The following is a 20,174-nucleotide window of genomic DNA, read 5'->3' as shown; positions in this document are numbered from 1 at the left end:
AGTGTTCATCCCCGGGTCAGTGTTCGACTCCGGGTCAATATTCATCCCCGGGTCTGTGTTCATCCCCAAGTCAGTGTTCTTCCCCGGGTCAGTGTTCATCCCCAGTTCAGTGTTCGACCCCAGGTCACTGTTCATCCCCGGGTCAGTAATCATCCCCAGGACAGTGTTCATCCCCAGGACAGTGTTCATCCCCGGGACAGTGTTCATCCCCGGGTCAGAGTTCGACCCCGGGAAAGTGTTCATACCTCGATAAGAGTTCATACCAGGGAAAGTGTTCATCCCCTGTTCAGTGTTCATCCCCTGGTCCGAGTTCATCCCCGGGTCAGCGTTCATCCCCGGCACAGCATTCATCCCCGGGTCAGCATTCATCCCCGGGACAGCGTTCATCCCCAGGTCAGTGTTCATCCCCGGGTCAGTGTTCATCTCCGGGACAGTATTCATCCCCAGTTCATTGTTCATCCCTGGGTCAGAGTTCATCCCCTGGTCAGTGTTCATCCCTGGGACAGTGTTCATCCCCAGGTCAGTGTCCATCCCCGGGACAGAGTTCATCGCCCGGGTCCGAACTCAAACCCAGGTCTGTGTCCATCCCCGGGACAGTGTCCATCCCCGGGACAGTATACATCCCCCGGACAATATACATTCCCCGGCTCAGCGTTCATCCCCGTGACAGTGTTCATCCCCGGGACAGTGTTCATCCCCGGGACAGTGTTCATCCCCTGGTCAATATTCATCCCCGGGTCTGTGTTCATCCCCAAGTCAGTGTTCTTCCCCGGGTCAGTGTTCATCCCCAGTTCAGTGTTCGACCCCAGGTCACTGTTCATCCCCGGGTCAGTAATCATCCCCAGGACAGTGTTCATCCCCAAGACAGTGTTCATCCCCGGGACAGTGTTGAACCCCGGGTCAGAGTTCGACCCCGGGAAAATGTTCATACCTCGATAAGTGTTCATACCAGGGAAAGTGTTCATCCCCTGGTCAGTGTTCATCCCCTGGTCAGAGTTCATCCCCGGGTCAGCGTTCATCCCCGGCACAGCATTCATCCCCGGGTCAGCATTCATCCCCGGGACAGCGTTCATCCCCAGGTCAGTGTTCATCCCCGGGTCAATGTTCATCTCCGGGACAGTATTCATCCCCAGTTCATTGTTCATCCCTGGGTCAGAGTTCATCCCCTGGTCAGTGTTCATCCCTGGGACAGTGTTCATCCCCAGGTCAGTGTCCATCCCCGGGACAGAGTTCATCGCCCGGGTCCGTGTTCATCCTCGGATTCATGTTCATCCCCGGTTCAGTGTTCATCCCCAGGACAGTGTTCATCCCCGGGACAGTGTCCATCCCTGGGACAGTACACATCCCCCGGCTCGGCGTTCATCCCCGGGTCAGTGTTCATCCCCGGGACAGTGTTCATCCCCGGGACAGTGTTCATCCTCAGGTCAGTGATCATCCCCAGGACAGTGTCCATCCCCTGGTCAGTGTTCATACCCGGGTCAGTGTTTCAACCCCAGGTCAGTGTTCATCCCCGGGTCAGTGTTCGACTCCGGGTCAATATTCATCCCCGGGTCTGTGTTCATCCCCAAGTCAGTGTTCTTCCCCGGGTCAGTGTTCATCCCCAGTTCAGTGTTCGACCCCAGGTCACTGTTCATCCCCGGGTCAGTAATCATCCCCAGGACAGTGTTCATCCCCAGGACAGTGTTCATCCCCAGGACAGTGTTCATCCCCGGGACAGTGTTGAACCCCGGGTCAGAGTTCGACCCCGGGAAAATGTTCATACCTCGATAAGTGTTCATACCAGGGAAAGTGTTCATCCCCTGGTCAGTGTTCATCCCCTGGTCAGAGTTCATCCCCGGGTCAGCGTTCATCCCCGGCACAGCATTCATCCCCGGGTCAGCATTCATCCCCGGGACAGCGTTCATCCCCAGGTCAGTGTTCATCCCTGGGTCAATGTTCATCTCCGGGACAGTATTCATCCCCAGTTCATTGTTCATCCCTGGGTCAGAGTTCATCCCCTGGTCAGTGTTCATCCCTGGGACAGTGTTCATCCCCAGGTCAGTGTCCATCCCCGGGACAGAGTTCATCGCCCCGGTCCGTGTTCATCCTCGGATTCATGTTCATCCCCGGTTCAGTGTTCATCCCCAGGACAGTGTTCATCCCCGGGACAGTGTCCATCCCTGGGACAGTACACATCCCCCGGCTCGGCGTTCATCCCCGGGTCAGTGTTCATCCCCGGGACAGTGTTCATCCCCGGGACAGTGTTCATCCTCAGGTCAGTGATCATCCCCAGGACAGTGTCCATCCCCTGGTCAGTGTTCATCCCCGGGTCAGTGTTCGACTCCGGGTCAATATTCATCCCCGGGTCTGTGTTCATCCCCAAGTCAGTGTTCTTCCCCGGGTCAGTGTTCATCCCCAGTTCAGTGTTCGACCCCAGGTCACTGTTCATCCCCGGGTCAGTAATCATCCCCAGGACAGTGTTCATCTCCAGGACAGTGTTCATCCCCGGGACAGTGTTCATCTCCGGGTCAGAGTTCGACCCCGGGAAAGTGTTCATACCTCAATAAGAGTTCATACCAGGGAAAGTGTTCATCCCCTGGTCAGTGTTCATCCCCTGGTCCGAGTTCATCCCCGGGTCAGCGTTCATCCCCGGCACAGCATTCATCCCCGGGTCAGCATTCATCCCCGGGACAGCGTTCATCCCCAGGTCAGTGTTCATCCCCGGGTCAGTGTTCATCTCCGGGACAGTATTCATCCCCAGTTCATTGTTCATCCCTGGGTCAGAGTTCATCCCCTGGTCAGTGTTCATCCCTGGGACAGTGTTCATCCCCAGGTCAGTGTCCATCCCCGGGACAGAGTTCATCGCCCGGGTCCGTACTCAAACCCAGGTCTGTGTCCATCCCCGGGACAGTGTCCATCCCCGGGACAGTATACATCCCCCGGACAGTATACATTCCCCGGCTCAGCGTTCATCCCCGTGACAGTGTTCATCCCCGGGACAGTGTTCATCCCCTGGTCAATATTCATCCCGGGTCGGTGTTCATCCCCAAGTCAATGTTCTTCCCCGGGTCAGTGTTCATCCCCAGTTCAGTGTTCGACCCCAGGTCACTGTTCATCCCCGGGTCAGTAATCATCCCCAGGACAGTGTTCATCCCCAGGACAGTGTTCATTCCCGGGACAGTGTTCAACCCCGGGTCAGAGTTCGACCCCGGGAAAATGTTCATACCTCGATAAGTGTTCATACCAGGGAAAGTGTTCATCCCCTGGTCAGTGTTCATCCCCTGGTCAGAGTTCATCCCCGGGTCAGCGTTCATCCCCGGCACAGCATTCATCCCCGGGTCAGCATTCATCCCCGGGACAGCGTTCATCCCCAGGTCAGTGTTCATCCCCGGGTCAGTGTTCATCTCCGGGACAGTATTCATCCCCAGTTCATTGTTCATCCCTGGGTCAGAGTTCATCCCCTGGTCAGTGTTCATCCCTGGGACAGTGTTCATCCCCAGGTCAGTGTCCATCCCCGGGACAGAGTTCATCGCCCGGGTCCGTGTTCATCCTCGGATTCATGTTCATCCCCGGTTCAGTGTTCATCCCCAGGACAGTGTTCATCCCCGGGACAGTGTCCATCCCTGGGACAGTACACATCCCCCGGCTCAGCGTTCATCCGCGGGTCAGTGTTCATCCCCGGGACAGTGTTCATCCCCGGGACAGTGTTCATCCTCAGGTCAGTGATCATCCCCAGGACAGTGTCCATCCCCTGGTCAGTGTTCATCCCCGGGTCAGTGTTTCAACCCCAGGTCAGTGTTCATCCCCGGGTCAGTGTTCGACTCCGGGTCAATATTCATCCCCGGGTCTGTGTTCATCCCCAAGTCAGTGTTCTTCCCCGGGTCAGTGTTCATCCCCAGTTCAGTGTTCGACCCCAGGTCACTGTTCATCCCCGGGTCAGTAATCATCCCCAGGACAGTGTTCATCCCCAGGACAGTGTTCATCCCCGGGACAGTGTTCATCCCCGGGTCAGAGTTCGACCCCGGGAAAGTGTTCATACCTCGATAAGTGTTCATACCAGGGAAAGTGTTCATCCCCTGGTCAGTGTTCATCCCCTGGTCCGAGTTCATCCCCGGGTCAGCGTTCATCCCCGGCACAGCATTCATCCCCGGGTCAGCATTCATCCCCGGGACAGCGTTCATCCCCAGGTCAGTGTTCATCCCCGGGTCAGTGTTCATCTCCGGGACAGTATTCATCCCCAGTTCATTGTTCATCCCTGGGTCAGAGTTCATCCCCTGGTCAGTGTTCATCCCTGGGACAGTGTTCATCCCCAGGTCAGTGTCCATCCCCGGGACAGAGTTCATCGCCCGGGTCCGTACTCAAACCCAGGTCTGTGTCCATCCCCGGGACAGTGTCCATCCCCGGGACAGTATACATTCCCCGGCTCAGCGTTCATCCCCGTGACAGTGTTCATCCCCGGGACAGTGTTCATCCCCAGGTCAGTGATCATCCCCAGGACAGTGTCCATCCCCTGGTCAGTGTCCATCTCCGGGTCAGTGTTCATCCCCGGTTCATTGTTCGAATCTGGGTCGGTATTCATCCCCGGGTCTGTGTTCATCCCCAAGTCAGTGTTCATCCCCGGGTCAGTGTACATCCCCAGGACAGTGTTCATCCCCAGGACAGTGTCCAACCCCTGGTCAGTGTTCATCCCCGGGTCAGTGTTTCAACCCCAGGTCAGTGTTCATCCCCGGGTCAGTGTTCGACTCCGGGTCAATATTCATCCCCGGGTCTGTGTTCATCCCCAAGTCAGTGTCCTTCCCCGGGTCAGTGTTCATCCCCAGTTCAGTGTTCGACCCCAGGTCACTGTTCATCCCCGGGTCAGTAATCATCCCCAGGACAGTGTTCATCCCCAGGACAGTGTTCATCCCCGGGACAGTGTTCATCCCCGGGTCAGAGTTCGACCCCGGGAAAGTGTTCATACCTCGATAAGTGTTCATACCAGGGAAAGTGTTCATCCCCTGGTCAGTGTTCATCCCCTGGTCCGAGTTCATCCCCGGGTCAGCGTTCATCCCCGGCACAGCATTCATCCCCGGGTCAGCATTCATCCCCGGGACAGTGTTCATCCCCGGGACAGAGTTCATCCTTGGGTCATTGTTCAACCCCGGTACAGTGTTCAACCCCAGGACAGTGTTCATCCCCGGGTCAGTGTTCGACCCCAGGTCAGTGTTCATCCCCAGGTCAGTGTTCATCCCCGGGACAGTGTTCATCCCCGGGACAGTGTCCATCCCCGGGACAGTGTCCATCCCCGGGACGGTGTCCATCCCCTGGACGGTGTCCATCCCCGGGACGGTGTCCATCCCCGGGACGGTATACATCCCCCGGCTCAGCGTTCATCCCCCGGCTCAGCGTTCATCCCCGGGTCAGCGTTCAACCCCGGGACAGTGTTCAACCTCGGGACAGTGTTCATCCCCAGGACTGTGTTCATCCACGGGTCATTAATCATCCCCAGGACAGTGTCCATGTACGGGACAGTGTTCATCCCCGGGACAGTGTTCATCCACGGGTCATTGTTCAACCCCGCGACAGTGTTCATCCCCAGGACAGTGTTCATCCCCAGGACAGTGTTCATCCCCTGGTCAGTGTTCATCCCTGGGTCCGTGTTCATCCTCGGATTCATGTTCATCCCCGGTTCAGTGTTCATCCCCAGTTCAGTGTTCGACCCCAGGTCACTGTTCATCCCCGGGTCAGTATTCATCCCCAGGACAGTGTTCATCCCCTGGTCAATATTCATCCCCGGGTCTGTGTTCATTCCCAAGTCAGTGTTCTTCCCCGGGTCAGTGTTCATCCCCAGTTCAGAGTTCGACCCCAGGTCACTGTTCATCCCCGGGTCAGTAATCATCCCCAGGACAGTGTTCATCCCCGGGACAGTGTTCATCCCCGGGACAGTGTTCAACCCCGGGTCAGAGTTCGACCCCGGGAAAGTGTTCATACCTCGATAAGTGTTCATACCAGGGAAAGTGTTCATCCCCTGGTCAGTGTTCATCCCCTGGTCAGAGTTCATCCCCGGGTCAGCGTTCATCCCCGGCACAGTATTCATCCCCGGTTCAGCATTCATCCCCGGGACAGCGTTCATCCCCAGGTCAGTGTTCATCCCCGGGTCAGTGTTCGACACCAGGTCAGTGTTCATCCCCAGGTCAGTGTTCATCCCTGGGTCAGAGTTCATCCCCTGGTCAGTGTTCATCCCTGGGACAATGTTCATCCCCAGGTCAGTGTCCATCCCCGGGACAGAGTTCATCGCCAGGGTCCGTGTTCATCCTCGGATTCACGTTCATCCCCGTTTCAGTGTTCATCCCCAGGACAGTGTTCATCCCCGGGACAGTGTCCATCCCCGGGACAGTGCACATCCCCCGGCTCAGCGTTCATCCCCGGGTCAGTGTTCATCCCCGGGACAGTGTTCATCCCCGGGACAGTGTTCATCCCCAGGTCAGTGATCATCCACAGGACAGTGTCCATCCCCTGGTCAGTGTTCATCCCCGGGTCAGTGTTTCAACCCCAGGTCAGTGTTCATCCCCGGGTCAGTGTTCGACTCCGGGAAAGTGTTCATACCTCGATTAGAGTTCATACCAGGGAAAGTGTTCATCCCCTGGTCAGTGTTCATCCCCTGGTCCGAGTTCATCCCCGGGTCAGCGTTCATCCCCGGCACAGCATTCATCCCCGGGTCAGCATTCATCCCCGGGCCAGCGTTCATCCCCAGGTCAGTGTTCATCCCCGGGTCAATGTTCATCTCCGGGACAGTATTCATCCCCAGTTCATTGTTCATCCCTGGGTCAGAGTTCATCCCCTGGTCAGTGTTCATCCCTGGGACAGTGTTCATCCCCAGGTCAGTGTCCATCCCCGGGACAGAGTTCATCGCCCGGGTCCGTACTCAAACCCAGGTCTGTGTCCATCCCCGGGACAGTGTCCATCCCCGGGACAGTATACATCCCCCGGACAGTATACATTCCCCGGCTCAGCGTTCATCCCCGTGACAGTGTTCATCCCCGGGACAGTGTTCATCCCCTGGTCAATATTCATCCCCGGGTCTGTGTTCATCCCCAAGTCAGTGTTCTTCCCCGGGTCAGTGTTCATCCCCAGTTCAGTGTTCGACCCCAGGTCACTGTTCATCCCCGGGTCAGTAATCATCTCCAGGACAGTGTTCATCACCAGGACAGTGTTCATCCCCGGGACAGTGTTCAACCCCGGGTCAGAGTTCGACCCCGGGAAAGTGTTCATACCTCGATAAGTGTTCATACCAGGGAAAGTGTTCATCCCCTGGTCAGTGTTCATCCCCTGGTCAGAGTTCATCCCCGGGTCAGCGTTCATCCCCGGCACAGCATTCATCCCCGGGTCAGCATTCATCCCCGGGACAGCGTTCATCCCCAGGTCACTGTTCATCCCCGGGTCAATGTTCATCTCCGGGACAGTATTCATCCCCAGTTCATTGTTCATCCCTGGGTCAGAGTTCATCCCCTGGTCAGTGTTCATCCCTGGGACAGTGTTCATCCCCAGGTCAGTGTCCATCCCCGGGACAGAGTTCATCGCCCGGGTCCGTGTTCATCCTCGGATTCATGTTCATCCCCGTTTCAGTGTTCATCCCCAGGACAGTGTTCATCCCCGGGACAGTGTCCATCCCCGGGACAGTACACATCCCCCGGCTCAGCGTTCATCCCCGGGTCAGTGTTCATCCCCGGGACAGTGTTCATCCCCGGGACAGTGTTCATCCCCAGGTCAGTGATCATCCCCAGGACAGTGTCCATCCCCTGGTCAGTGTTCATCCCCGGGTCAGTGTTTCAACCCTAGGTCAGTGTTCATCCCCGGGTCAGAGTTCGACCCCGGGAAAGTGTTCATACCTCGATAAGTGTTCATACCAGGGAAAGTGTTCATCCCCTGGTCAGTGTTCATTCCCTGGTCCGAGTTCATCCCCGGGTCAGCGTTCATCCCCGGCACAGCATTCATCCCCAGGTCAGCATTCATCCCCGGGACAGTGTTCATCCCCAGGTCAGTGTTCATCCCCGGGTCAGTGTTCATCTCCGGGACAGTATTCATCACCAGTTCATTGTTCATCCCTGGGTCAGAGTTCATCCCCTGGTCAGTGTTCATCCCTGGGACAGTGTTCATCCCCAGGTCAGTGTCCATCCCCGGGACAGAGTTCATCGCCCGGGTCCGTACTCAAACCCAGGTCTGTGTCCATCCCCGGGACAGTATACATCCCCCGGACAGTATACATTCCCCGGCTCAGCGTTCATCCCCGTAACAGTGTTCATCCCCGGGACAGAGTTCATCCTTGGGTCATTGTTCAACCCCGGTACAGTGTTCAACCCCAGGACAGTGTTCATCCCCAGGTCAGTGTTCGACCCCAGGTCAGTGTTCATCCCCAGGTCAGTGTTCATCCCCGGGACAGTGTCCATCCCCGGGACAGTGTCCATCCCCGGTTCAGTGTTCGAATCCGGGTCGGCATTCATCCCCTGGTCTGTGTTCATCCCCAAGTCAGTGTTCATCCCCGGGTCAGTGTACATCCCCAGGTCAGTGTTTATCCCCGGGACAGTGTTCATCGCCCCGGTCCGTACTCAAACCCAGGCCTGTGTTCATCGACAGGTCAGTGATCATCCCCGGGACAGTGTTCATCCCGGGGTCAGTGTTCGACCCCGCGACTGTGTTCATCCCCAGGACAGTGTTCATCCCCAGGACAGTGTTCATCCCCTGTTCAGTGTTCATCCCCGGGTCCGTGTTCATCCCCGGGAAAGTGTTCATACCTTGGGAAGTTTTCATACCCGGGAAAGTGTCCATCCCCGGGACTGTGTTCATCCTTGTGTCTTTGTTCATCCCCGGGTAAGTGTTCATCCCCGGGACAGAGTTCATCCTTGGGTCATTGTTCAACCCCGGTACAGTGTTCAACCCCAGGACAGTGTTCATCCCCGGGTCATTGTTCGACCCCAGGTCAGTGTTCATCCCCAGGTCAGTGTTCATCCCCGGGACAGTGTCCATCCCCGGGACAGTGTCCATCCCCGGGACAGTGTCCATCCCCGGGACGGTGTCCATCCCCGGGACGGTATACATCCCCCGGCTCAGCGTTCATCCCCCGGCGTAGCGTTCATCCCCGGGTCAGTGTTCAACCCCGGGACAGTGTTCAACCCCGGGACAGTGTTCATCCCCAGGACTGTGTTCATCCACGGGTCAGTAATCATCCCCAGGACAGTGTCCATGTACGGGACAGTGTTCATCCCCGGGACAGTGTTCATCCACGGGTCATTGTTCAATCCCGCGACAGTGTTCATCCCCAGGACAGTGTTCATCCCCAGGACAGTGTTCATCCCCTGGTCAGTGTTCATCCCTGGGTCCGTGTTCATCCTCGGATTCATGTTCATCCCCGGTTCAGTGTTCATCCCTAGTTCAGTGTTCGACCCCAGGTCACTGTTCATCCCCGGGTCAGTAATCATCCCCAAAACAGTGTTCATCCCCAGGACAGTGTTCATCCCCAGGACAGTGTTCATCCCCTGGTCAGTGTTCATCCCTGGGTCCGTGTTCATCCTCGGATTCATGTTCATCCCCGGTTCAGTGTTCATCCCCAGTTCAGTGTTCGACCCCAGGTCACTGTTCATCCCCGGGTCAGTAATCATCCCCAGGACAGTGTTCATCCCCAGGACAGTGTTCATCCCCTGGTCAATATTCATCCCCGGGTCTGTGTTCATTCCCAAGTCAGTGTTCTTCCCCGGGTCAGTGTTCATCCCCAGTTCAGTGTTCGACCCCAGGTCACTGTTCATCCCCGGGTCAGTAATCATCCCCAGGACAGTGTTCATCTCCAGGACAGTGTTCATCCCCAGGACAGTGTTCATCCCCGGGACAGTGTTCAACCCCGGGTCAGAGTTCGACCCCGGGAAAGTGTTCATACCTCGATAAGTGTTCATACCAGGGAAAGTGTTCATCCCCTGGTCAGTGTTCATCCCCGGGTCAGTGTTCGACCCCAGGTCAGTGTTCATCCCCAGGTCAGTGTTCATCCCTGGGTCAGAGTTCATCCCCTGGTCAGTGTTCATCCCTGGGACAGTGTTCATCCCCAGGTCAGTGTCCATCCCCGGGACAGAGTTCATCGCCCGGGTCCGTGTTCATCCTCGGATTCATGTTCATCCCCGGTTCAGTGTTCATCCCCAGGACAGTGTTCATCCCCGGGACAGTGTCCATCCCCGGGACAGTACACATCCCCCGGCTCAGCGTTCATCCCCGGTCAGTGTTCATCCCCGGGACAGTGTTCATCCCCGGGACAGTGTTCATCCCCAGGTCAGTGATCATCCCCAGGACAGTGTCCATCCCCTGGTCAGTGTTCATCCCCGGGTCAGTGTTTCAACCACAGGTCAATATTCATCCCCGGGTCTGTGTTCATCCCCAAGTCAGTGTTCTTCCCCGGGTCAGTGTTCATCCCCAGTTCAGTGTTCGACCCCAGGTCACTGTTCATCCCCGGGTCAGTAATCATCCCCAGGACAGTGTTCATCCCCAGGACAGTGTTCATCTCCGGGACAGTGTTCATCCCCGGGTCAGAGTTCGACCCCGGGAAAGTGTTCATACCTCGATAAGAGTTCATACCAGGGAAAGTGTTCATCCCCTGGTCAGTGTTCATCCCCTGGTCCGAGTTCATCCCCGGGTCAGCGTTCATCCCCGGCACAGCATTCATCCCCGGGTCAGCATTCATCCCCGAGACAGCGTTCATCCCCAGGTCAGTGTTCATCCCCGGGTCAATGTTCATCTCCGGGACAGTATTCATCCCCAGTTCATTGTTCATCCCTGGGTCAGAGTTCATCCCCTGGTCAGTGTTCATCCCTGGGACAGTGTTCATCCCCAGGTCAGTGTCCATCCCCGGGACAGAGTTCATCGCCCGGGTCCGTACTCAAACCCAGGTCTGTGTCCATCCCCGGGACAGTATACATCCCCCGGACAGTATACATTCCCCGGCTCAGCGTTCATCCCCGTGACAGTGTTCATCCCCGGGACAGTGTTCATCCCCTGGTCAATATTCATCCCCGGGTCTGTGTTCATCCCCAAGTCAGTGTTCTTCCCTGGGTCAGTGTTCATCCCCAGTTCAGTGTTCGACCCCAGGTCACTGTTCATCCCCGGGTCAGTAATCATCTCCAGGACAGTGTTCATCCCCAGGACAGTGTTCATCCCCGGGACAGTGTTCATCCCCGGGTCAGAGTTCGACCCCGGGAAAGTGTTCATACCTCGATAAGTGTTCATACCAGGGAAAGTGTTCATCCCCTGGTCAGTGTTCATCCCCTGGTCAGAGTTCATCCCCGGGTCAGCGTTCATCCCCGGCACAGCATTCATCCCCGGTTCAGCATTCATCCCCGGGACAGCGTTCATCCCCAGGTCAGTGTTCATCCCCGGGTCAGTGTTCGACCCCAGGTCAGTGTTCATCCCCAGGTCAGTGTTCATCCCTGGGTCAGAGTTCATCCCCTGGTCAGTGTTCATCCCTGGGACAGTGTTCATCCCCAGGTCAGTGTCCATCCCCGGGACAGAGTTCATCGCCCGGGTCCGTACTCAAACCCAGGTCTGTGTCCATCCCCGGGACAGTGTCCATCCCCGGGACAGTATACATCCCCCGGACAGTATACATTCCCCGGCTCAGCGTTCATCCCCGTGACAGTGTTCATCCCCGGGACAGTGTTCATCCCCTGGTCAATATTCATCCCCGGGTCTGTGTTCATCCCCAAGTCAGTGTTCTTCCCTGGGTCAGTGTTCATCCCCAGTTCAGTGTTCGACCCCAGGTCACTGTTCATCCCCGGGTCAGTAATCATCTCCAGGACAGTGTTCATCCCCAGGACTGTGTTCATCCCCGGGACAGTGTTCAACCCCGGGTCAGAGTTCGACCCCGGGAAAGTGTTCATACCTCGATAAGTGTTCATACCAGGGAAAGTGTTCATCCCCTGGTCAGTGTTCATCCCCTGGTCAGAGTTCATCCCCGGGTCAGCGTTCATCCCCGGCACAGCATTCATCCCCGGGTCAGCATTCATCCCCGGGACAGCGTTCATCCCCAGGTCAGTGTTCATCCCCGGGTCAATGTTCATCTCCGGGACAGTATTCATCCCCAGTTCATTGTTCATCCCTGGGTCAGAGTTCATCCCCTGGTCAGTGTTCATCCCTGGGACAGTGTTCATCCCCAGGTCAGTGTCCATCCCCGGGACAGAGTTCATCGCCCGGGTCCGTGTTCATCCTCGGATTCATGTTCATCCCCGTTTCAGTGTTCATCCCCAGGACAGTGTTCATCCCCGGGACAGTGTCCATCCCCGGGACAGTACACATCCCCCGGCTCAGCGTTCATCCCCGGGTCAGTGTTCATCCCCGGGACAGTGTTCATCCCCGGGACAGTGTTCATCCCCAGGTCAGTGTTCATCCCCAGTTCAGTGTTCGACCCCAGGTCACTGTTCATCCCCGGGTCAGTAATCATCCCCAGGATAGTGTTCATCCCCAGGACAGTGTTCATCCCCGGGTCAATATTCATCCCCGGGTCTGTGTTCATTCCCAAGTCAGTGTTCTTCCCCGGGTCAGTGTTCATCCCCAGTTCAGTGTTCGACCCCAGGTCACTGTTCATCCCCGGGTCAGTAATCATCCCCAGGACTGTGTTCATCCCCAGGACAGTGTTCATCCCCAGGACAGTGTTCATCCCCGGGACAGTGTTCAACCCCGGGTCAGAGTTCGACCCCGGGAAAGTGTTCATACCTCGATAAGTGTTCATACCAGGGAAAGTGTTCATCCCCTGGTCAGTGTTCATCCCCTGGTCAGAGTTCATCCCCGGGTCAGCGTTCATCCCCGGCACAGCATTCATCCCCGGTTCAGCATTCATCCCCGGGACAGCGTTCATCCCCAGGTCAGTGTTCATCCCCGGGTCAGTGTTCGACCCCAGGTCAGTGTTCATCCCCAGGTCAGTGTTCATCCCTGGGTCAGAGTTCATCCCCTGGTCAGTGTTCATCCCTGCGACAGTGTTCATCCCCAGGTCAGTGTCCATCCCCGGGACAGAGTTCATCGCCCGGGTCCGTGTTCATCCTCGGATTCATGTTCATCCCCGGTTCAGTGTTCATCCCCAGGACAGTGTTCATCCCCGGGACAGTGTCCATCCCCGGGACAGTACACATCCCCCGGCTCAGCGTTCATCCCCGGGTCAGTGTTCATCCCCGGGACAGTGTTCATCCCCGGGACAGTCTTCATCCCCAGGTCAGTGATCATCCCCAGGACAGTGTCCATCCCCTGGTCAGTGTTCATCCCCGGGTCAGTGTTTCAACCACAGGTCAGTGTACATCCCCGGGTCAGTGTTCGACTCCGGGTCAATATTCATCCCCGGGTCTGTGTTCATCCCCAAGTCAGTGTTCTTCCCCGGGTCAGTGTTCATCCCCAGTTCAGTGTTCGACCCCAGGTCACTGTTCATCCCCGGGTCAGTAATCATCCCCAGGACAGTGTTCATCCCCAGGACAGTGTTCATCCCCGGGACAGTGTTCATCCCCGGGTCAGAGTTCGACCCCGGGAAAGTGTTCATACCTCGATAAGAGTTCATACCAGGGAAAGTGTTCATCCCCTGGTCAGTGTTCATCCCCTGGTCCGAGTTCATCCCCGGGTCAGCGTTCATCCCCGGCACAGCATTCATCCCCGGGTCAGCATTCATCCCCGGGACAGCGTTCATCCCCAGGTCAGTGTTCATCCCCGGGTCAATGTTCATCTCCGGGACAGTATTCATCCCCAGTTCATTGTTCATCCCTGGGTCAGAGTTCATCCCCTGGTCAGTGTTCATCCCTGGGACAGTGTTCATCCCCAGGTCAGTGTCCATCCCCGGGACAGAGTTCATCGCCCGGGTCCGTACTCAAACCCAGGTCTGTGTCCATCCCCGGGACAGTGTCCATCCCCGGGACAGTATACATCCCCCGGACAGTATACATTCCCCGGCTCAGCGTTCATCCCCGTGACAGTGTTCATCCCCGGGACAGTGTTCATCCCCTGGTCAATATTCATCCCCGGGTCTGTGTTCATCCCCAAGTCAGTGTTCTTCCCTGGGTCAGTGTTCATCCCCAGTTCAGTGTTCGACCCCAGGTCACTGTTCATCCCCGGGTCAGTAATCATCTCCAGGACAGTGTTCATCCCCAGGACAGTGTTCATCCCCGGGACAGTGTTCAACCCCGGGTCAGAGTTCGACCCCGGGAAAGTGTTCATACCTCGATAAGTGTTCATACCAGGGAAAGTGTTCATACCCTGGTCAGTGTTCATCCCCTGGTCAGAGTTCATCCCCGGGTCAGCGTTCATCCCCGGCACAGCATTCATCCCCGGGTCAGCATTCATCCCCGGGACAGCGTTCATCCCCAGGTCAGTGTTCATCCCCGGGTCAATGTTCATCTCTGGGACAGTATTCATCCCCAGTTCATTGTTCATCCCTGGGTCAGAGTTCATCCCCTGGTCACTGTTCATCCCTGGGACAGTGTTCATCCCCAGGTCAGTGTCCATCCCCGGGACAGAGTTCATCGCCCGGGTCCGTGTTCATCCTCGGATTCATGTTCATCCCCGGTTCAGTGTTCATCCCCAGGACAGTGTTCATCCCCGGGACAGTGTCCATCCCCGGGACAGTGTTCATCCCCAGGTCAGTGATCATCCCCAGGACAGTGTCCATCCCCTGGTCAGTGTTCATCCCCGGGTCAGTGTTTCAACCCCAGGTCAGTGTTCATCCCCGGGTCAGTGTTCGACTCCGGGTCAATATTCATCCCCGGGTCTGTGTTCATCCCCAAGTCAGTGTTCTTCCCCGGGTCAGTGTTCATCCCCAGTTCAGTGTTCGACCCCAGGTCACTGTTCATCCCCGGGTCAGTAATCATCCCCAGGACAGTGTTCATCCCCAGGACAGTGTTCATCCCCGGGACAGTGTTCATCACCGGGTCAGAGTTCGACCCCGGGAAAGTGTTCATACCTCGATAAGTGTTCATACCAGGGAAAGTGTTCATCCCCTGGTCAGTGTTCATCCCCTGGTAAGAGTTCATCCCCGGGTCAGCGTTCATCCCCGGCACAGCATTCATCCCCGGGACAGCGTTCATCCCCAGGTCAGTGTTCATCCCCGGGTCAGTGTTCATCTCCGGGACTGTATTCATCCCCAGTTCATTGTTCATCCCTGGGTCAGAGTTCATCCCCTGGTCAGTGTTCATCCCTAGGACAGTGTTCATCCCCAGGTCAGTGTCCATCCCCGGGACAGAGTTCATCGCCCGGGTCCGTACTCAAACCCAGGTCTGTGTCCATCCCCGGGACAGTGTCCATCCCCGGGACAGTATACATCCCCCGGACAGTATACATTCCCCGGCTCAGCGTTCATCCCCGTGACAGTGTTCATCCCCGGGACAGTGTTCATCCCCAGGTCAGTGATCATCCCCAGGACAGTGTCCAGCCCCTGGTCAGTGTCCATCCCCGGGTCAGTGTTCATCCCCGGGTCAGTGTTCGAATCCGGGTCGGTATTCATCCCCGGGTCTGTGTTCATCCCCAAGTCAGTGTTCATCCCCGGGTCAGTGTACATCCCCAGGTCAGTGTTCATCCCCGGGACAGTGTTCATCGCCCCGGTCCGTACTCAAACCCAGGCCTGTGTTCATCGACAGGTCAGTGATCATCCCCGGGACAGTGTTCATCCCGGGGTCAGTGTTCGACTCCGGGTCATTATTCATCCCCGGGTCTGTGTTCATCCCCAAGTCAGTGTTCTTCCCCGGGTCAGTGTTCATCCCCAGTTCAGTGTTCGACCCCAGGTCACTGTTCATCCCCGGGTCAGTAATCATCCCCAGGACAGTGTTCATCCCCAGGACAGTGTTCATTCCCGGGTCAGCGTTCATCCCCCGGTCAGAGTTCGACCCCGGGAAAGTGTTCATACCTCGATAAGTGTTCATACCAGGGTACGTGTTCATCCCCTGGTCAGTGTTCATCCCCTGGTCAGAGTTCATCCCCGGGTCAGCGTTCATCCCCGGCACAGCATTCATCCCCGGGACAGCGTTCATCCCCAGGTCAGTGTTCATCCCCGGGTCAGTGTTCATCTCCGGGACTGTGTTCATCCCCAGGACAGTGTTCATCCCCGGGACAGTGTTCATCGCCAGGACAGTGTTCATCCCCGGGACAGTGTCCATTCACGGGACAGTATACATCCCCCAGCTCAGCGTTCATCCCCCGCCTCAGCGTTCATCCCCAGGTCAGTGTGCATCCCCGGGTCAGTGTTCATCCCCAGGTCAGTGTTCATCCCCGGGTCCGTGTTCATCCCCGGGAAAGTGTTCATACCTTGGGAAGTTTTCATACCCGGGAAAGTGTCCATCCCCGGGACTGTGTTCATCCTTGGGTCTTTGTTCATCCCCGGGTAAGTGTTCATCCCCAGGACAGAGTTCATCCTTGGGTCATTGTTCAACCCCGGTACAGTGTTCAATCCCAGGACAGTGTTCATCCCCGGGTCAGTGTTCGACCCCAGGTCAGTGTTCATCCCCAGGTCAGTGTTCATCCCCGGAACAGTGTCCATCCCCGGGACAGTGTCCATCCCAGGGACAGTGTCCATCCCCGGGACAGTATACATCCCCCGGACAGTATACATTCCCCGGCTCAGCGTTCATCCCCGCGACAGTGTTCATCCCCGGGACAGTGTTCATCCCCAGGTCAGTGATCATCCCCAGGACAGTGTCCATCCCCTGGTCAGTGTCCATCCCCGGGTCAGTGCTCATCCCCGGGTCAGTGTTCGAATCCGGGTCGGTATTCATCCCCGGGTCTGTGTTCATCCCCAAGTCAGTGTTCATCCCCAAGTCAGTGTTCATCCCCAGTTCAGTGTTCAACCCCGGGTCAGTGTTCATCCCCGGGTCATTAATCATCACCAGGACAGTGTCCATCCCCTGGTCAGTGTTCATCCCCGGGTCAGTGTTTCAACCGTAGGTCAGTGTTCTTCCCCGGGTCAGTGTTCATCCCCAGTTCAGTGTTCGACCCCAGGTCACTGTTCATCCCCGGGTCAGTAATCATCCCCAGGACAGTGTTCATCCCCAGGACAGTGTTCATTCCCGGGTCAGCGTTCATCCCCGGGTCAGAGTTCGACCCCGGGAAAGTGTTCATACCTCGATAAGTGTTCATACCAGGGTAAGTGTTCATCCCCTGGTCAGTGTTCATCCCCTGGTCAGAGTTCATCCCCGGGTCAGCGTTCATCCCCGGCACAGCATTCATCCCCGGGACAGCGTTCATCCCCAGGTCAGTGTTCATCCCCGGGTCAGTGTTCATCTCCGGGACTGTGTTCATCCCCAGGACAGTGTTCATCCCCGGGACAGTGTTCATCGCCAGGACAGTTTTCATCCCCGGGTCAGTAATCATCCCCAGGACAGTGTCCATCCCCGGGACAGTGTTCATCCTCGGGTCATTGTTCAACCCCGGGACAGTGTTCATCCTCGGGTCATTGTTCAACCCCGCGACAGTGTTCATCCCCAGGACAGTGTTCATCCCCTGGTCAGTGTTTGACCTCTGGTCAGTGTTCATCCCCGGGTCCCTGTTCATCCTCGGATTCATGTTCATCCCCGGTTCATTGTTCGACCCCAGGTCAGTGTTCATCCCCAGGACAGTGTTCATTCCCGGGTCAGCGTTCATCCCCCGGTCAGAGTTCGACCCCGGGAAAGTGTTCATACCTCGATAAGTGTTCATACCAGGGTAAGTGTTCATCCCCTGGTCAGTGTTCATCCCCTGGTCAGAGTTCATCCCCGGGTCAGCGTTCATCCCCGGCACAGCATTCATCCCCGGGACAGCGTTCATCCCCAGGTCAGTGTTCATCCCCGGGTCAGTGTTCATCTCCGGGACTGTGTTCATCCCCAGGACAGTGTTCATCCCCGGGACAGTGTTCATCGCCAGGACAGTGTTCATCCCCGGGTCAGTAATCATCCCCAGGACAGTGTCCATCCCCGGGACAGTGTTCATCCTCGGGTCATTGTTCAACCCCGGGACAGTGTCCATCCCCGGGACAGTGTTCATCCCCGGGACAGTGTTCATCCTCGGGTCATTGTTCAACCCCGCGACAGTGTTCATCCCCAGGACAGTGTTCATCCCCTGGTCAGTGTTTGACCTCTGGTCAGTGTTCATCCCCGGGTCCCTGTTCATCCTCGGATTCATGTTCATCCCCGGTTCATTGTTCGACCCCAGGTCAGTGTTCATCCCCAGGTCAGTGTTCATCCCCGGGACAGTGTCCATTCACGGGACAGTATACATCCCCCAGCTCAGCGTTCATCCCCCGCCTCAGCGTTCATCCCCAGGTCAGTTTGCATCCCCGGGTCAGTGTTCATCCCCAGGTCAGTGTCCATCCCCGGGACAGAGTTCATCGCCCGGGTCCGTGTTCATCCTCGGATTCATGTTCATCCCCGGTTCAGTGTTCATCCCCAGGACAGTGTTCATCCCCGGGACAGTGTCCATCCCCGGGACAGTACACATCCCCCGGCTCAGCGTTCATCCCCGGGTCAGTGTTCATCCCCGGGACAGTGTTCATCCCCGGGACAGTGTTCATCCCCAGGTCAGTGATCATCCCCAGGACAGTGTCCATCCCCTGGTCAGTGTTCATCCCCGGGTCAGTGTTTCAACCCCAGGTCAGTGTTCATCCCCGGGTCAGTGTTCGACTCCGGGTCAATATTCATCCCCGGGTCTGTGTTCATCCCCAAGTCAGTGTTCTTCCCCGGGTCAGTTTTCATCCCCAGTTCAGTGTTCGACCCCAGGTCACTGTTCATCCCCGGGTCAGTAATCATCCCCAGGACAGTGTTCATCCCCAGGACAGTGTTCATCCCCGGGACAGTGTTCATCACCGGGTCAGAGTTCGACCCCGGGAAAGTGTTCATACCTCGATAAGTGTTCATACCAGGGAAAGTGTTCATCCCCTGGTCAGTGTTCATCCCCTGGTAAGAGTTCATCCCCGGGTCAGCGTTCATCCCCGGCACAGCATTCATCCCCGGGACAGCGTTCATCCCCAGGTCAGTGTTCATCCCCGGGTCAGTGTTCATCTCCGGGACTGTATTCATCCCCAGTTCATTGTTCATCCCTGGGTCAGAGTTCATCCCCTGGTCAGTGTTCATCCCTAGGACAGTGCTCATCCCCAGGTCAGTGTCCATCCCCGGGACAGAGTTCATCGCCCGGGTCCGTACTCAAACCCAGGTCTGTGTCCATCCCCGGGACAGTGTCCATCCCCGGGACAGTATACATCCCCCGGACAGTATACATTCCCCGGCTCAGCGTTCATCCCCGTGACAGTGTTCATCCCCGGGACAGTGTTCATCCCCAGGTCAGTGATCATCCCCAGGACAGTGTCCATCCCCTGGTCAGTGTCCATCCCCGGGTCAGTGTTCATCCCCGGGTCAGTGTTCGAATCCGGGTCGGTATTCATCCCCGGGTCTGTGTTCATCCCCAAGTCAGTGTTCATCCCCGGGTCAGTGTACATCCCCAGGTCAGTGTTCATCCCCGGGACAGTGTTCATCGCCCCGGTCCGTACTCAAACCCAGGCCTGTGTTCATCGACAGGTCAGTGATCATCCCCGGGACAGTGTTCATCCCGGGGTCAGTGTTCGACTCCGGGTCAATATTCATCCCCGGGTCTGTGTTCATCCCCAAGTCAGTGTTCTTCCCCGGGTCAGTGTTCATCCCCAGTTCAGTGTTCGACCCCAGGTCACTGTTCATCCCCGGGTCAGTAATCATCCCCAGGACAGTGTTCATCCCCAGGACAGTGTTCATTCCCGGGTCAGCGTTCATCCCCCGGTCAGAGTTCGACCCCGGGAAAGTGTTCATACCTCGATAAGTGTTCATACCAGGGTACGTGTTCATCCCCTGGTCAGTGTTCATCCCCTGGTCAGAGTTCATCCCCGGGTCAGCGTTCATCCCCGGCACAGCATTCATCCCCGGGACAGCGTTCATCCCCAGGTCAGTGTTCATCCCCGGGGCAGTGTTCATCTCCGGGACTGTGTTCATCCCCAGGACAGTGTTCATCCCCGGGACAGTGTTCATCGCCAGGACAGTGTTCATCACCGGGACAGTGTCCATTCACGGGACAGTATACATCCCCCAGCTCAGCGTTCATCCCCCGCCTCAGCGTTCATCCCCAGGTCAGTGTGCATCCCCGGGTCAGTGTTCATCCCCAGGTCAGTGTTCATCCCCGGGTCCGTGTTCATCCCCGGGAAAGTGTTCATACCTTGGGAAGTTTTC

General features: G+C 57.1%; 1 protein-coding gene across 6 annotated transcripts in view; it reads left to right on the top strand.

The window, feature by feature from the left end:
- klhl32 (kelch-like family member 32) overlaps positions 1-20,174 on the top strand; it is a 446,189-nt gene that overhangs the window by 102,415 nt on the left and 323,600 nt on the right. The window lies entirely within an intron of this gene.

Source organism: Hypanus sabinus, chromosome 10, assembly GCF_030144855.1.
Source record: "Hypanus sabinus isolate sHypSab1 chromosome 10, sHypSab1.hap1, whole genome shotgun sequence".
Taxonomy (NCBI): Eukaryota; Metazoa; Chordata; class Chondrichthyes; order Myliobatiformes; family Dasyatidae; genus Hypanus; species Hypanus sabinus.
Note: the sequence above shows the minus strand (reverse complement) of the source record. Positions and strands in the feature narration are given on the sequence as shown.